This window comes from Monodelphis domestica, chromosome 5 (genome assembly GCF_027887165.1).
Source record: "Monodelphis domestica isolate mMonDom1 chromosome 5, mMonDom1.pri, whole genome shotgun sequence".
Classification (NCBI taxonomy): domain Eukaryota; kingdom Metazoa; phylum Chordata; class Mammalia; order Didelphimorphia; family Didelphidae; genus Monodelphis; species Monodelphis domestica.
In genome coordinates this window covers 12,239,856-12,256,536 of record NC_077231.1, presented here as the reverse complement: position 1 = coordinate 12,256,536, position 16,681 = coordinate 12,239,856, and the positions used below count along the sequence as shown (strand labels likewise).

General features: G+C 40.2%; 1 protein-coding gene across 6 annotated transcripts in view; it reads right to left on the bottom strand.

The window, feature by feature from the left end:
• Positions 1-16,681, bottom strand: part of CDPF1 (cysteine rich DPF motif domain containing 1) — a 44,324-nt gene that overhangs the window by 14,938 nt on the left and 12,705 nt on the right. The window contains exon 1 of one of the 6 annotated variants that reach the window (XM_007502619.3): positions 1,977-2,192. The exons of 2 other annotated variants lie outside the window; for them this stretch is intronic. The gene's annotated coding sequence lies outside the window, so the exon portion shown is untranslated. Of the gene's footprint in view, positions 1-361; positions 1,359-1,699; positions 1,907-1,976; positions 2,193-16,681 lie in introns of those variants that run through there. 3 more of the 6 variants (XM_007502621.3, XM_007502622.3, XM_056797617.1) reach the window with 3 other exon arrangements.

The window sequence follows — 16,681 nt, the reverse complement described above, 5'->3', positions numbered from 1 at the left end:
TACCTGAGCTGGCAAAGAGCTGAGTTAATTCACTAGGATGATCAGAACTATCCCCCCTGCAAGCTGGCCTGCTTTCACACCACCAAATTGTATAAAGATGATGACAACACTAAATTCCACAGCAACAGCCAAGATTCCCAAAGATCTAGGGGGACCCAAAGTCTCCCCTGTTAGAATGAGAGTTCTGAGAGGGCAGGGGCTGCATCCCCTCTATGGGACACAAAGTAAATGCTTCTCAATTAACTGACTGACTGATGTCCATTGCCTTTCACACATCACGGATCGTGGGCTCCCACAAGAGCTGCAGGGATCTCAAAAGCCATTGAGGCCTCATCAGATATTCAAAGAACCCAGACTCAACTCAGGTAGTCACTGACAGGACAATCCTGTGCCAGCAAGTTGGCCTCTCTTCTCCCTGTACTCAATAGTTAAGTCCTGGGATGGTTCTGCTGGTGTGGGAGGTGGAGGCTGCAGAGGAGAGCAAGGCAAGGTGTCAACCATGACAAAGGGATGGCTTCATTTTCACTTGAGGACATTCACTAGCCACAAAGAGGGTTTTCTCTCAGTGTATTTGGGAGAAGAAAGTAATCAATAGTACTACCCAGAAAAAAGAAGAAAAGTAGTCAATGAAACAGGTTTTTTAATGCCTTAAAAAGAAGGAAATTCAGAGGCAAAAGCAAGCAGGGCCGCTTGGAAAGCCAAGCACTGAATTTAGGATCTTCTTTCTTCTAGGATGTGAGCCACAAAGAACAGATTCATAGCCTGGGGTACAATCCTCCTTTCCGGGTTGGTGCAGATAAAAATTCACATGTTATTTGGTTTTCTATAAATTAAAGTTCATCCAAGAAACTTAAAATAAAGGGGAAAGGCCCCCTGGTCCCATCTAAAAGGGAAGCTGAGGGAAGGCTAAGGCTAAGACAGGGAAAGGGAAGAGGGCCAGATTATGAGGGGTTTTGAATGCCAAACAAGCATTTTGATGCTGGAGGCCATAGGGAAGCCTTGATATATAACTGAGTAAGGGGTGAAAGGGGGCTGAGACTGGAGGGAAACAAAGGGGTGTGAGGTTAAGGGTGAGGAAGGGGCTCCTGTGGGTGCCTAGGACAGGGTTACGTGTGGGGAAGAGCAAGGCAGCCTGTCTGGCTGGACCTAGGCTGTGAGCAGAAGGATGGAGAGCCAAGTTGGAAGCTCTGGGCCAGGCTCTAAGGCTTTCCGCACCAGTTGGAGTTGATCTTTGCAGGGGCAGGCAGGGATTCATGGTGGCTTATTGAGGGAGGACACGAGACAAACACAGCTGTGAATGGCAGGGTTTAGTCTCTGGCAGAGGCTCCCTCTTCCTCATCCCTAGGCCGACAGGCTCCTCACAGAACCGCCTCCACCCCAACCCCCCCCCCCCCCAAGCGGTCTCCCTTCCTAAGCGGTGGAAGGATCCGAGGGCCAGACAACGCTGAGGGGCACCCTCGGGGGCAGGAAGCCTTGGGCTCAGCTTTCCCGCAGATATGTTTGCTCCTCCGCAAAATGGGAAGCTGCCTCGGTGACGACCAAAGGCTCGGCGTCGTCGGGATCCAGGACCTTGCAACCCACATCAACTCCAGGATTTCCAAGCGCTTAAGGGCATCTCCCCGCCCACAAGCTCGAATTCTGGGCCCTTCCGGGAGCTTCAAACCTTGGCACCGACCCCCTCCCCCAATCGCCCCCCAACCTTTTCTACGTTCCCCGCCCGTCATCTCTAAAGCCGGGCCTCACAAGTATCCTAGTCCCAGCAGCAGGGGGCGGGGGAAGGCAGGCGGCACCCCCTCCACCTAGACCCAGAGGGCGGAAGGGGCCCAAAGCAGGAGTGCAGAGGGATAAACCCAGAGTTCCGGGGCAGCTTCCCGCTCCCGACAAAATGCAAATTCGAATAGGCTCCAACCCACGTGCGCAAGCGCGGCAGGCCCCTTCCTCGCCCTCTTCCGTAGCCTTGCGGGAGGAGCGCTTACCTCCCTAACCCGCTTCAGGCACTCTAGGTTGGCCGCCTGAAGTCCTTCCGGAGCAGAGGAGAACGGGGCGTGACAGGCCTGAAGGAGCGTTACCCCGTGGATACCTAGAGCCCGAGTAGGCCTCACCCCACCCTACGGTATCCTCAGACACGCGGAGCTGGTCCCTGGCGCACCCCCGCCTAGAAAACGTTAGCCCCGCCCCGGCGCCCTTTGACTCTCCCGGGCACACCCTCATGCGCAGACTCAAAAGTGTAAACCGTGCCCGGAGAACGCTCACACGCAGGCCCCGCCCTCTCAATCCCCTCACAAATATACCCAACCCAACTAATTCAGACCATTCCCCTTCCGTCCCCTCCTTTTCCCCTAATCTTCCTTTCTCTCTCCTTCCTTCCCGTAAATGCGCCGATGTTTCGCTATCCCCACTAGAATCAAACTGGGAGGAATCATCTCCCCGGCATGTAAAACCCTTCACCACCTACTGCACCTCTCTGGCTGTGGTTCACTTCACCCCCACCCCCCACCCCCTCCTTGCTGTTCTCTCTCCATCTCCCAACTCTAGGCCTTTGCACTGACGCAGAAATGTCTTGTTCCCAAAGAAATAATAAGGAAAAAGAGTTGTACAAAAATATTCATAGCTGTGCTCTATGTGGTGGCAAAAAATTAGAAAATGAGGGGATGCCCTTCAATTGGGGAATGGCTAAACAAATTGTGGTATATGTTGGGGATGGAATACTATTGTGCAAAAAGGAAAGTGGAGGAATTCCATGGAGACTGGAACAACCTCCAGGAAGTGATGCAGAGCGAATGGAGCAGAACCAGGAAAACATTGTACACAGAGACTGATACACTGTGGCACAATCAAATGTAACTGACTTCCCTACTAGCAGCAGTGGGATGAGCCAGGAGAGTTCTGAGGGACTTATGAGAAAGAACACTATCCACATCCAGAAGAAGAACTCAACAACTGCTTGATCACATGGGTCGATGGGAATATGATTGGGGACTCTAAACGATCACCTTATTGCAAATATTAATAATATGGAAATAGGTCTTGATCAATGGCATGTAAAACCCAGTGGAACTGCACATTGGCTATGGGAGGGGGTGGGAGGAGGGGAGGGAAAGAATTGAACCATGGGAAAGAATGAATGGAACAATGGGGAAAATTTCTAAATCAATTCCTGAGCTAATCTCAGAATCACTTTGAAGCTAGTGTTCCTCCTTCAGCTTGGGCTATTGGGGCCATGAAAGGACATCCCCCTGCCCATGGAAGGCATGCCTGGCCGCACTGGTTCTGGAGCTGCCTCCAAATGCTCTGCTGGCTGGGTCCATCCATCTCTCCTCTGACACTTCAGAACCCCATGGTTTCATCCCCTGTGCAGCAAGGGAAGCAGCAGAACTGTCCATCTTCCTTACTTCCTGCCCCTGGAGAAGCAAAAGTCCTCAACCAGAGAAGAGTCATGCCCAGAGAGGGCTGGCACAGCTGAAGATATGGTAGCAGTCAGCTCACGTAGAGCTTGTCCTGCAGACCCAGGGGGTGAGAGCGGGCTGCTTTTGCATGCCCTCTCTGACTGAGAGGGGTCCCAGATTTTCAAGCTGCCTTGGTGGGGAGAACCCAGAAGTTGAGAATGATGCAACAAAGAAGAGGAAAGTTCACGTTATTTCTTTCCAGTAGAATCCTACTTTTAAAGCCAAGTCAGGAAGACCAACATGAAGAGTAGCAAGGACAAGCTCTAACCCTAAATTCACACTGAGCATATCAGGACAGGCCCCAAATCTGAGGGAACCATCCAGGGTGTCCAAAAAGTCTGCTTGCAGTTTTCAGTTATGAAAACCTAATGGTACTCTATGTCTAGGGAGAACAGTTAAGTGACTTGCCCAGGGTTGCACAACTAGGATCTGACAGGTAAGATTTGAACCCAGGAACCCTCATTTCTCTGCATGGCTCTCAATCCACTGAGTTATCTAGGTGCCTGCTGGTGTTGATTTGTCATGCCAGGCACTGTTAGGGATTGAGCTGGCACTCAGGGCCAAATTACTGGCCAGGTGCACTACAGTCTGTACTGTATTGGGGCTCAGGACTTCATTGCAGGCTTGTGCTGGCTCTTAGGGCCTCACCAAAGGCTTCACCACAGGCTTCCACAGCCAGGCCTAGTGGGGCTCAGAATTTCAAGGGGTGAGTATGGGGGTGCTCTGTGGTTGACTTAGGACTAGTCTTGGGATCTCACTGCTGGCCTGGGCCCAGGTCCAGAACCTCAAGCAGTGGGGTTTAGGGAGAGACTTGCTGTCAGCCTCCACTATTGGTGTAGCTTTGTTTCACACTATGCTCCCCTCTCACCCAGTAAAGAGACCTTCTCTCCCTACCTTTCAAATTCTCTTCCTCAGGAAAATTGCCTTATGTTATCTCTTTATTAGTTCCACCATTCTACTCTTCATTTTTAAGCTTTATTTTAAGGTTGATCAAAGGTTTTCCAAGAAATCTGGGGGCTCCATCATCTTGGCTCTGCCCCTCTGATCAGCAAATTCAGGACAGTCATTAGAGAGGTCTCACTGATAACTGGAGTCAGAAAGAACAGCAACTGAGTCTGGTGAGGAGCCCTTGGATCAACCAAGCAGCCTATTTGACCTAGTGCAGCAGAGAATTAACCCATGTGCCAAGACACTGCACCCAACAAGGAACTAGCTCCGCTGAAGAAGGGAATGATTTGTCCATTGCTGACACATAATGAAGTAAAACTGGTGGTGGCTCCATGAAAAGACAAAGGGTGTCTCCCAACCACTGCTGGGCTTCCCCTCATCTCTATGTATACTTCATGATCTTGGACTTGAAATTTAAGTGGACTCTTCCAAGGGGACAGAGTATTCCCCAATTTGGGAATATCTGCCTTGGTAGACCTCAATAAATATTTCTTTGGGCTATAAAACTATATACCCTCTGATCTGGTAATGCCACTTCTGTATCTCAAAGAGATAATTAAAAAAGGGGAAAGAACCTATTTGTACAAAAATACTTACAGTTGCTCTGTTTTTGGTAGCAAAGATTTGGAAAATGAGGGGACATCTATTACTTGGGGAATGGCTGAACAAACTGGTGGTAAATGTTGGTAATGGAATCCTATTGTGCTAATAGAAATGATAAGCAAGATGATTTCAGAAAAAAGTTGGAAAGATGTGCAAGAACTGATGCAGAGTAAAATAAGCAGAACTAGAACATTGTATATAATAATAGCTTGTGTGGAAATCAAGCACTTTATCATCCCTTATCACACAATTGTATTCTGTAACTATCATATACCACAATTTGTTCAGCCATTGCCCAATTGAAGGGCATCCCCTCATTTTCCAATTTTTTGCCACCACAAAGAACATGGCTATGAATATTTTTGTGCAAGTATTTTTACTTCTTATCTCTTGGGGGTGGGAGGGGTACAAACTCAGCAGTGGTATGGCTGGATCAAAAGGCATGCATTCTTTTAAAATCCTTAGGGCATAATTCCAAATTGCCTTCCAGAATGGTTGGATCAATTCACAACTCTACCAGCAGTATATTAGTGTTCCAATTTTGCCACATCCCCTCCAACATTTATTATTTTCCTTTACTGTCATATTGGCCAATATGCTAGGTATGAAGTGGCACCTAAAAGTTGTTTTGATTTGCATTTCTCTAATCAGGAGGGATTTAGAACATTTTTCATGTGATCATTATTTTTTATTTCTTTGCTAGCAGTAGCAATTAGAGAAGAAAAAGAAATTGAAGGGATTAAAGAAGGCAATGAGGAAACTAAACTATTACTTTTTGCAGATGACATGATACCTAGAAAATCCAAGAAAATCAACTGAAAAACTAGTAAAAAAAATAACTTTAGCAAAGTTGCAGGGTACAAAATAAATCCATATAAATGATCAGCATTCCTATATGTTTCCAATAAAACCCAGCAGCAAGACTTAAAAAGAGAAACTCCATTTAAAATTACTCTAGACAAGATAAAATGCCTGGGAATTTACTTGCCAAGACAAATTCAGGAAAAATATGAACATAACTACAAAACACTCTACATACAAATAAAACTAGATCTAAACAATGGGGAAAACATAGGTAAGACATGCCAATATAATAAAAATGACAATCCTACCTAAACTAATTTACTTATTGAGTGCATTACCTATTACCTTCTTTTTTTCTGGGTTATGCTACTGTGACTGTTGTGTTACTGTTGCATGCAATATACTCACCCCAACTTCATTTTTTTCTTCCCTTCTCCTCTTGTTTGAAGAATTTTTCCTCTACAAAATTCATGGTAGTATTAGTATTAATGTATTAGTGAATGCTAATGAATATATGTTGTGTTATGTTATATTACATTACCCAAATTCCTTAAATTTGATCCTCTTCATTGAAAATTCCCTTCAATGTCTTTATCTGCTTAATATTTATAAGCCTTTCAAGTCTTTTTACAATGTCCATCATTTTTCTGAATGTTCCTCTTCAACTACAATGTCTTCTTCCATTCGAATGTCCTCTTCCACTGGAATGGTCCAATCCTTACTGATCTTTTTGACTGCAGACTCGATTTGACTGATGAATCTCAACTTTCCATGAACTCTTCCTCATTTTCTTCTCCAACAATTTCTACATTTTCATTATTAATTCCATGAAATTTAATATGTGAACAATGATACCATGAATCTCTTCCTAATAATTTCACTGAAAATGGTAAAACTAACACAATTTTATAAAGACCTACCCAACTCTCTTGAGTTGCTGAAGTTTTAGCAAAATTTTTCACTTACACCATATCATCTGGTTGAAAATTATGAAGAGAATAATCCAATGGACCAGATTGGATCAATATTCCCATATCATGCAGTTCTCTAAGTCGTTGTTGTAATGCACTTAAATATGAAGCAAATTGATAATCTCCTCCTAGGAGAGATGTATAAACTGTCTTACAAATTTTTGCCTGCAATGGAGCATGTCTAAAGAGCATTTCATAAGATGATATATGTAAATCTGCTCTTGGTCTTGTATGTAGGTAAAAACAAAGCTATTGGAAGAATATCTGGCCATTTTAGATGAATTTCAGCACAAATATTCCCCACCATAGTCTTGAGTTCCCTATTCACACACTCCACTTGACCTGAACTTTGTGGATGATAAGGAACATGATATTTAGGTGTTATTCCTAGATTCTCATAATCTCTTTTCAGAATATCTTGTGTAAAAATGAGATCCTTTACCAGAATCCATGGTAATTGGTACACCAAACCTAGGAACAATATCTTTAAGTAACACTTTCACCACAAAGCTAGCTATATTAGTATTAGATGGGAAAGCTTCAGGTCATTTTATTAATCTATCAACAATTACAAGACAAAACTTGTATCTTCCAGCTTTTGGCATGCTTATATAATGTATTTGCAAACTCCAAAGGTCTACCACTCTAACCTTACTTTCTGGATGCACCTTGATTGTATTTTTGGCCAACAGAACAACTTGTACAGATCTTATTTGCAACAATACTTATTCCTAGTGCTACTCATTGCCTTTTTACAGCTTGAGTACCAAAATGACCTTTTGTGTGAATGGCTTGACACAAATAGGTATATAAATCTTTTGGTAACAGTGATTTTCCAGTGTCTGCAACCCATATTCCATGTTCTTCCCTTGCTCCAAATTTCTCCTTCCTTCCCCTTCTGAATTCCTGATTCAACATAAGCTCTTTCTAATCATCAGACTCAATAGCTGACAAATTAATTACATACCCTGGAACATTCCGGGCTGCAAACTTAAAAGTTATATCAGCTCTATGATTTCCTTTACAGACTGAATCTCTGCCACAAGTATGACTTCTACAATGGATCACCGCTAGCTGTTTGGGTTTTTGGATAGCATCCAACAACTCAGTTATTATTTTTCCATGTGCAATTGGTTTTCCCGATGCAGAATAAAAACCTTGTTTTTTCCAGATCTTCCCTTTTAAGAGTTAAAATTTAGGGGGGAAACTGAGGCAGGTAGAAATTAGTTTCTCTCTGCAAGGAGTATTATATTTTTAGAGGTTAGAGAAAACATGTGTCTAGGCCTCTGGCCTAGACAACCTCACCTACATTATGAAAAGAGCTGCGTCTGCTTGCAAGCAGAAACAGGAAAGAAAAGAGAGAGGCCCAGAAGCCTTTCCAATCAGGTTAAATACCCCATCTCGATCTTGGCCCAGGTGAGAATTCAGTGAAATTACAAAGCATTCTGGGGAAGTGGAGCAAGGACTTCTGGGGATTGAAGTCCTGGATTCAAGTCTCTATTTTTACATCCTGTTGCATGACATACTAAAAATGCATAATGAGAGTCTATAAAAATATTAGCACTTTTACCATCAACTAGAAGATATGCTTGCTTCAATGCCACTAACTCTACTCCTTGAGCACTAGGTTACTAGGTAATGAGCCATACTGCAGTGTCTCAAATTCTGACCACTGCAGCACTAATACATCACATTCCATCACACAAATATGAAGAACCATCCATGAATAATACCAAGTCTGGATTTTCAATAGGAGTGTCTTTCAAATCCATCCTAGGCATATTCCCTAGATCTACTACCTCTACACACTCAAGTAATGGTTCACTGTTCTTTGGCAAATCAGGAAGAAGTGTAGCTGGATTTAATACATAACACCTCCTCACCTGGATGTTCTCACTACCCAGGAGAATAATTTCATACTTAGAAATTCATTAATCTGAATAAGCTTGAGTGCAAAATTTCCTCATGAGTGCTTCTATTTGATGTGAACAATATACAGTCAATGGACATCCCCAAACTAAATCTGCTGATTTCTGAATTAATACTGCTGCAGCTGCTATACCCCCATAGACAAGAAACTGTACCTGCAACTATTGGATCAAACTGACAATTATAATATCCAATTGGACAATAACTTTGTCCTAAAGTCTGTCAGTACCCTAGAAGCAATATCTTTAGTTTCATTGACAAATAGTTGGAATAGTTTTGTATAGTCTGGGATACCCAAAACTGGAGCAGTTAAAATGGCTTCTTTAAGCTTTCTTAAGGCTTACAGATGTTCAGGCTTTAGTTTCAGAGGTTCAGGTTCTGTATTCCTGGTTAAATCTGTTATGCATTTTGTTAGTTCATTCTCTCTCTCTCTCTCTCTCTCTCTCTCTCTCTCTCTCTCTCTCTCTCTCTCTCTCTCTCTCTCTCTCTCTCTCTCCATATATATCCATTGTCTACAGAATCTAGTTGTTCCCAGAAAAGCTCTGAGTTGCTTTTTGATCTTAGGAGCACTCAGTTTCTGGATATCTGCTATTCTTTTCTGTGTGATACTTCTTGAACTCTCTGATAACACAAAACCAAGATATTGCACTCAAGGCAAAACCCATTGTAATTTTGCCTATGAGATTTTATGCCCATGCTTATATAATTCTAACAAAAGAATCTTGCTGTCTCTCAGATACACCGTAGCATTTGGGGATGTAAGAAGAATATCATCCACAAAATGCACCAATTTGCTTTCTTTGAATGTTATAATTTTCAGATCTCTATTCATTATTTGTGAAAATTGGCTCAGCAAATTGGTAAATCCCTGTAGCAAAAAAGTCCACGTCCACTGAATTTTTTTCCCAGATAAAAGCAAAAATTTTTTGAGAATTCTCATAAATTAGAATTGAGTAAAAAGCTGAGCATAAATCTACCACAGTGAAATATCTTGCCTGACTTGGAATGGAAGAAATTATAGCAGCTTGACTTGGTACAACAGGATGAGTCTTAATTACATAATCATTGACCGCTCCTAAATTTTGTATAAAATGATATACAACTTTGCCATTCTGATCTAACTTTGGCTTTTTGATTAAAAGAATAGGAGTATTAAATTCCGAGAAACAAGGTATTATGATCCCTTGCTGGATTAGGGATTCAGTGATTGGTCTTATACCCTCAATTGCTCTTTTAGTCAAGGGATATTGAGGTACACAAGGAACTGGTCCTTCCTTAGTCCTCACCTTGACTGGAGTAGCTGATTTCAATAGACCTACATCTGTGGAAGACTTTGATCAAAGACCTTCAGGGATATCCTCAGGTATTGGATAGATTGGATCTAAGTCAGCCTCTGTACTGACTGAATCTAAGAACAGCAATGGAAAAGCTTTCAGATTCTTCTAGTAGATGTAATGAGATATCACCAGTATCAGTACATTGGATCATTGTCCTTAATTTACATAATAAATTTCTACCTAAAAGATTCATTGGACAGTCTGGCATACACAGAAATACATGTTCCACAGATAATGGACCTAAAGTAATCTTTTTTGGTTGTAATTTTGCTACTCTCTTGTGGTTTACCAGTAGCACCTATAACTTCCATTGTACCAACTCTACAATTCTTGGGAAAACTTTGCAAAACTGATTTACTGGCTCTAGTATCAACCAGAAGATCATAAATCTGGTGTCCAATAGTTACAGACACATATGGTTCTGTACTATTTAGTGGTTGAAATGTTTCCAACACCAGTGCTATCACAGTAACATCAGTACAAAACTCAGTCATTTCCTGTCCATCCAAATTTACATCTGCTTGAATTGCATGATATTTCCAGGATTTCACCTCTTTAACACCATCATCGGCTTTTTCACTTCTCTCATTGGTCTTTATAACCTCTACCTTGGTATTATTGTTCTCATTTACAATCACATTATCTTTATCCAATTTACATTCTTCATTATTTTACATTATTACACAATCATTAGAATTTTTCACTAATTTAAATTACAATTTTCTTTTTCCTCACAATTAGTACTAATTACATTATCCTTTATTTCAATCACATTATTTATAAATTCATTAACCTTATTTCCATTACAATCAGTTCCATTTATCTCCAGTTCATTTTCCCTTAATTTTTCAAATACTTGAGAACTCCAGGTACACCTTCATAATGAACATGCCCCATTGTTCTGATCACCCTTATGCCCACTAACTACTTGGCAATACTTGGATCTTGCTCCTGATTTTACCCACTCTTGCATAGTGTTTAAATCAGGTGCTTGAGCTCCCTGATAGCAAGCATTAGGAAAATTATTAGTATTTCTTCTCTGATAATTATTGCTATTCCAATTATTATTATACTGTCCATTATATCCGTTATTCTGATTAAGTTGCCTAGAAAATTGACCTCTGAATCTACATTCCCTAACAAAATGCCCTACACAATTACATAAGAAACATCTTTGAGGTCCAGATGTCCTTTCTCTTGGTTTGTACTGGTTGTTTGGTTGCACAGATCTAAGTTCTGCCATTGCTTTTATTTCCTTTATTTCACTGGCCCTTGCTTTATTTTATCATTTCTTAATTTCTTTTTCAAATCCTCAATTATTGTATCCCTATCTTCATATCTATCATCATTATCCATGCATAAATAAGTTGCTTTTCTCCTTAATTCTTCCAAACCCATCTCTTCCCAATCTGGGTAATTATTTTTTTTAAATAACTTTATCTTAGGACATACACTTTTTACAAATAGTCTCTTGATGTGTGCAATTATGTCATTTGCTAACACATCAAGGCCTAAAAATACTTCAACAGCATCTGTTATTCTCTCTAAAAAATTAGTTGGTGTTTCATTCTGTTTCTGCTTAATGTTCTCAAATTTTGACCAAGCATTAGGGCATTTTCTTCTTTACCTCTTCATTATATCAATGATTGACCTCATAGCCTGTTTCATCCTTATATAATCAGGGGATGGATTCATATCCACACCTTCAAAATCCTGTGGCCAAGGGGTCAAAGATGGATTATTTCTGGTTTCCTCTATGAATTGATTCCTTTCTCTCTTGGCTAATAATTCTTTCATCAGTAGGAAAAGACCAGCATAGTCATCTCTATAGCCCTCTGAAATTCCTTCACCAATTTATTAGGTTGTGTATTAAAATTGGTCATCTGTGTGGAAACTATTTCTTGTTGTAATAACTGGGTACTCTGACTTGGGACTAGAGAGCTGTTAGTATGGGGACACTTGAGGGTACCTAATTATAATGGGGATAGATGAGAGAGGCTTCTTGAGATAAGAGGGATGCTGCTACAGGGGAAAGCACTGAGGTTTGCCTACTGATCTTTACTGATGACTAGTAGATCAATATATTTCTTAACCTCCTCCTTTCACCTCCCAGGTTTCACCCAGCCCTTTTGCCTCCCTTTCCCCTCCCCCGGTCTTAGTCTGCCACCTTCTAAGTAACTCAGGGGAACTATAAGATTTCAGAGAAATATTCTTCATTCTTCCTTTCTCAAGTAAAGGGGTTTATTGGGAACAAACAGGATGGGGATTGAGGTGATGGGGATGAGGGTTTCCCTAAACTATAAGGAGAATTTGAGGGTTTGGGAAGTCAGTCCAGTCACAGCTTTGACTCAAGGACATTCAGAGAAATGGAGGAAAACTGTTATTCTTCTTTTCTTTTCCAGAAAGTCACCAAGGTCTCTAAGCCTAATTTCAGAACCCCCCTTCAGCCTGGGACAGAAGCTAACAAGATCAGTTCAGCTTCTTCCCCCCTTCAGCCAGGCTTGCCTCCCTTGGTCAGAAAAAACTCCAGAGCCAAAGTCTCCTTTCTTGGTTAGTCACCCCCAGAGAGAGAAACAGAATCCATTCCTCCCCCTGGCCAGCTTCAACTGCCTCCTCCTGGAAACATTCCGTTTGGAATCTTCTCCGTGATTTTGCAGATCAGATCCTTCACCTTGGTCTGCATGCCTGGATTATCCTGCAAATCCTCTCTCTCTTCATTTCTCTTCCACAATTGGAAAAGCATGGGGTTCTACATTTGATCATTTCCAAATCCACAGGAGTAAACAATTTATGAGCTTTAACATTATATACTTCATCTTGTGTAAGTACAGGTCTTTCTCTTAGAGGAAACAACAATGCTTGGGTTTTATTACATTTCACATTCTCCCTTTCCAATTTAGACATTTTCTTAATATTTCCTTCATTATTTTCCTTATCTATAGCATTATCCTTTAAATCATTCAAAACACCATTATGTAAAATAATTTTCTCCTTCATACATTGTTCCATTGCTTCTATCTTATCTTTCATTACCGTAATCATCTGCTTCATTTCTGAATCTTTTGTTATCCATAACATAGTTTATAACCAACACCAAAAAACAAAACTCTACATTTATACAAGACAATTAAATATAAGCACATTAGTGGTATATAAGCTAACACAGTTCTGACAGTCAAAGACATTACTGGTTCCATTCATTCATATCCTAAAACAATATAACAACAATGGGGAAACAAGGTGAAAATCCCATAAGAGATATGTAGGAAAAATCCCAGAAAAAATACAAAATAACATTTGCCATGTCTCCTGAGATGATGTTCAATGTGTACAGGAAGTTGCTATAAAACACAGGATACGTGTTATTATTATCCACTGCGATTAGTAATAACAAACACCAAAGAATAGAACCCCACAAAAAAAACCAGCAAAAAATGTCTTCCTACCACATGTGCTAGTGGCCTTAGGGCTATTTAAAATTTAAACCCCTATCTGAGTCAATCAAGAGTCAGAGTTCCATGTACCAGGACCTTGGAGAGCAACAAAGTGCTGGAAAGGACAATGGAATGTCGCAAGGTGTTTCAACTGCCAACCTACTGATCTCTCTGTTTTACTCTGGCCTAAGTCAATTACTGTAGCTTTGCCCTACTGACTTGCCAAATGTAATAGGTAGGTTAAAAGAAGGGTTCAAAATTAACTACACACACACACACACACACACATATATATATATATATATATAATAGCAGGTTTATTTAGCTAAAGAGAGGAGTAAAGGGGGATCAAGGAATAACTAACATCTAACCCAATACAGAGATTAAAACCCTTATACCTTCTATAATTATTCTAAACTAAATTCTTAAAGTAGTAATTAAGGTAAGTCAAGCAGTAGTCCCAGTAACAGCTCTGTTGAAATCCACTTGACAGCAGCAACAAGGACAGGCAGAATATCAAGAAAGCCAAAGAAAAGGGAATCACTGGCTCTCTGGGTCCACCCCAGAAATACCAAACAGAAACCCTCTTGGCTCTCTTGACTGCTAGGTAAAAAGCAGGAGCCTCTCCCTTCCAGAGGAGTCCACCAACTGCTCCCAGAAAACTGCCTGTGTGTTCAGTTTCCCAGCTCCTGAGAGTTCTGTGTGGAATGTTGGTTTGCAAGATCTCTTGCTCTCAACTTGCCCCTGCTAAAATCCCTTACTACAATTACCTATCAAACTACCCAAATACTTTTTTATAGAATTAGAGAAAATTATTACAAAGTTCATCTGAAGAACAAAAGATCAAGAATATCACAGTAAATTATTTTTAAAATGTCAAGGATGCTAAAGCCTAGCTTTACCAGATCTCAAAACAATATGGTACTGGCTTAGGGATAGAAGGGTGGATCAATGGGACTTGGGATAAATGACAGTAGCAAGATAGTGTTTGATAAACCCAAAGATCCCAGCTTTGGGACAAGAACCCATCATTTGACAAAAACTGCTGGGAGTATTGGAAAATAACTTGGGAGAAATTAGGCTTAGATCAACAGTTTACAACCTATACCAAGATTAGCTCAAGATTAATTTTGATTGTATTAATTTTTTAAGTTTCTGTACAAACAAAACCAATGCAACCAAAATTAGAAGGGAAGCAACAAATTGATAAAAAGAATTTATAAAAAAACTGACAAAGGTCTCATTTCTCAAATTCATAATTGTACAAAAAAATTAAACCATGAACTGATCCAACCATTCTGGAGGGCAATTTGGAACTATGCCCAAAGGGCGACAAAAGAATATCTACCCTTTGACCCAGCCATAGCACTGCTGGGTCTGTACCCCAAAGAGATAATGGACAAAAAGACTTGTACAAAAATATTGATAGCTGCGCTCTTTGTGGTGGCCAAAAACTGGAAAACGAGGGGATGCCCATCAATTGGGGAATGGCTGAGCAAATTGTGGTATATGTTGGTGATGGAATACTATTGTGCTCAAAGGAATAATAAAGTGGAGGAGTTCCATGGAGACTGGAACAACCTCCAGGAAGTGATGCAGAGTGAGAGGAGCAGAACCAGGAGAACATTGTACACAGAGACTAATACACTGTGGTATAATCGAACGTAATGGACGTCTCCATTAATAGCGGTGTAATGTCCCTGAACAATTTGCAGGGATCCAGGAGAAAAAAACACTATTCATAAGCAAAGGATAAACTATGGGAGTGGAAACACCGAGGAAAAGCAACTGCCTGAATACAGCGGTTGAGGGGACATGACAGAGGAGAGACTCTAAATGAACACTCTAATGCAAATATTATCAACAAAGCAATGGGTTCAAATCAAGAAAACATCTATTGCCCAGTGGATTTACACGTCGGCTATGGGGGTTAGGGGGGAGGAAAAGAAAATGATCTATGTCTTTAATGAATAATGCTTGGAAATGATCAAATAAAATATATTAAAAAAAAATTAAACCATTCCCCAATTGACAAATGGTCAAGGGATATGAATAGGTAATTTTCAGATAAAGAAATCAAAATTATTAATAATCACATTTAAAAAGTGTCCTAAATCTCTCATAATTAGAGAAATGCAAATCAAAATAATGCTGAGGTGCCACTTTACACCTAGCAGATTGGTCTATATGACAGTAAAGGAAAATAATAAATGAATAATATGGAAATAGGTATTAAGTGACAACATTTGTACAACCTAGTAGAATTGCTTGTTGACTCTGGGAGTGGAGAGGGAAGAAGGGAGGGCAAGAATCATGTAAAGACAGAAAAATATTTTAGAAATAAATAAAATTATAAAATAAAAAATTTTAAATAGTTTTGATTTCTTCATCTGAAAACTGTTTATTCATATCCTTTGACCATTTAACTGTGGAATGGCTTGATTTCATGTATATTTGACTTAGTTCCTTATATATTTGGAAATTAGACCATTGTCAGAGAATTTTGTTATGAAATTTTTTATCCAATTTGTTGCTTCCCTTCTAATTTTGGTTGCATTGGTTTTGTTTGTATAAAACTTTTTCCTTTAATATAATCAAAAATTTTCATTTTTTATTTTAAAATGTTCACTATTTTAATATTTAAATTCCTTCATTTCCCAGAGATCTGACAGGTATACTATTCTATGTTCACCTAATTTATTTATGATTTCACTCTTTATATTTAAGTCATTTACCCATTTTGAATTTATCTTGATATAGGGTGTGAGATGTTGATCTAAATCTAATTTTTCTCAAACTGTTTTCCAATTTTCTCAGCAGTTTTTATAAAATAGTGAGTTCTCCCAAAATCTTTGGGTTTATTGAACACTATCTTGCTGAGGTTATTTACCCTTAGTCTATTCTATTGATCCAACCCTCTATCTCTTAGCCAGTACCATATTGTTTTGATGATCACTGCTTTGTAGTAAAGTTTAAGTACTGCTAGACCTCTATCCCTCACATTTTAAAAATTATTTCCCTTGATATTCTTTTTTTTTAAACCCTTACTGTCTGTCTTGAAATCAATACTGTGTATTGGTTCCAAGGCAGAAGAGTGGTAAGAGCTAGGCAATGGGGGTCAAGTGATTTGCCCAAGGACACACAGCTTGGAAGAGTCTGAGGCCAGATTTGAATTCCCTTGATATTCTTGATCTTTTGTTCTTTCAGAT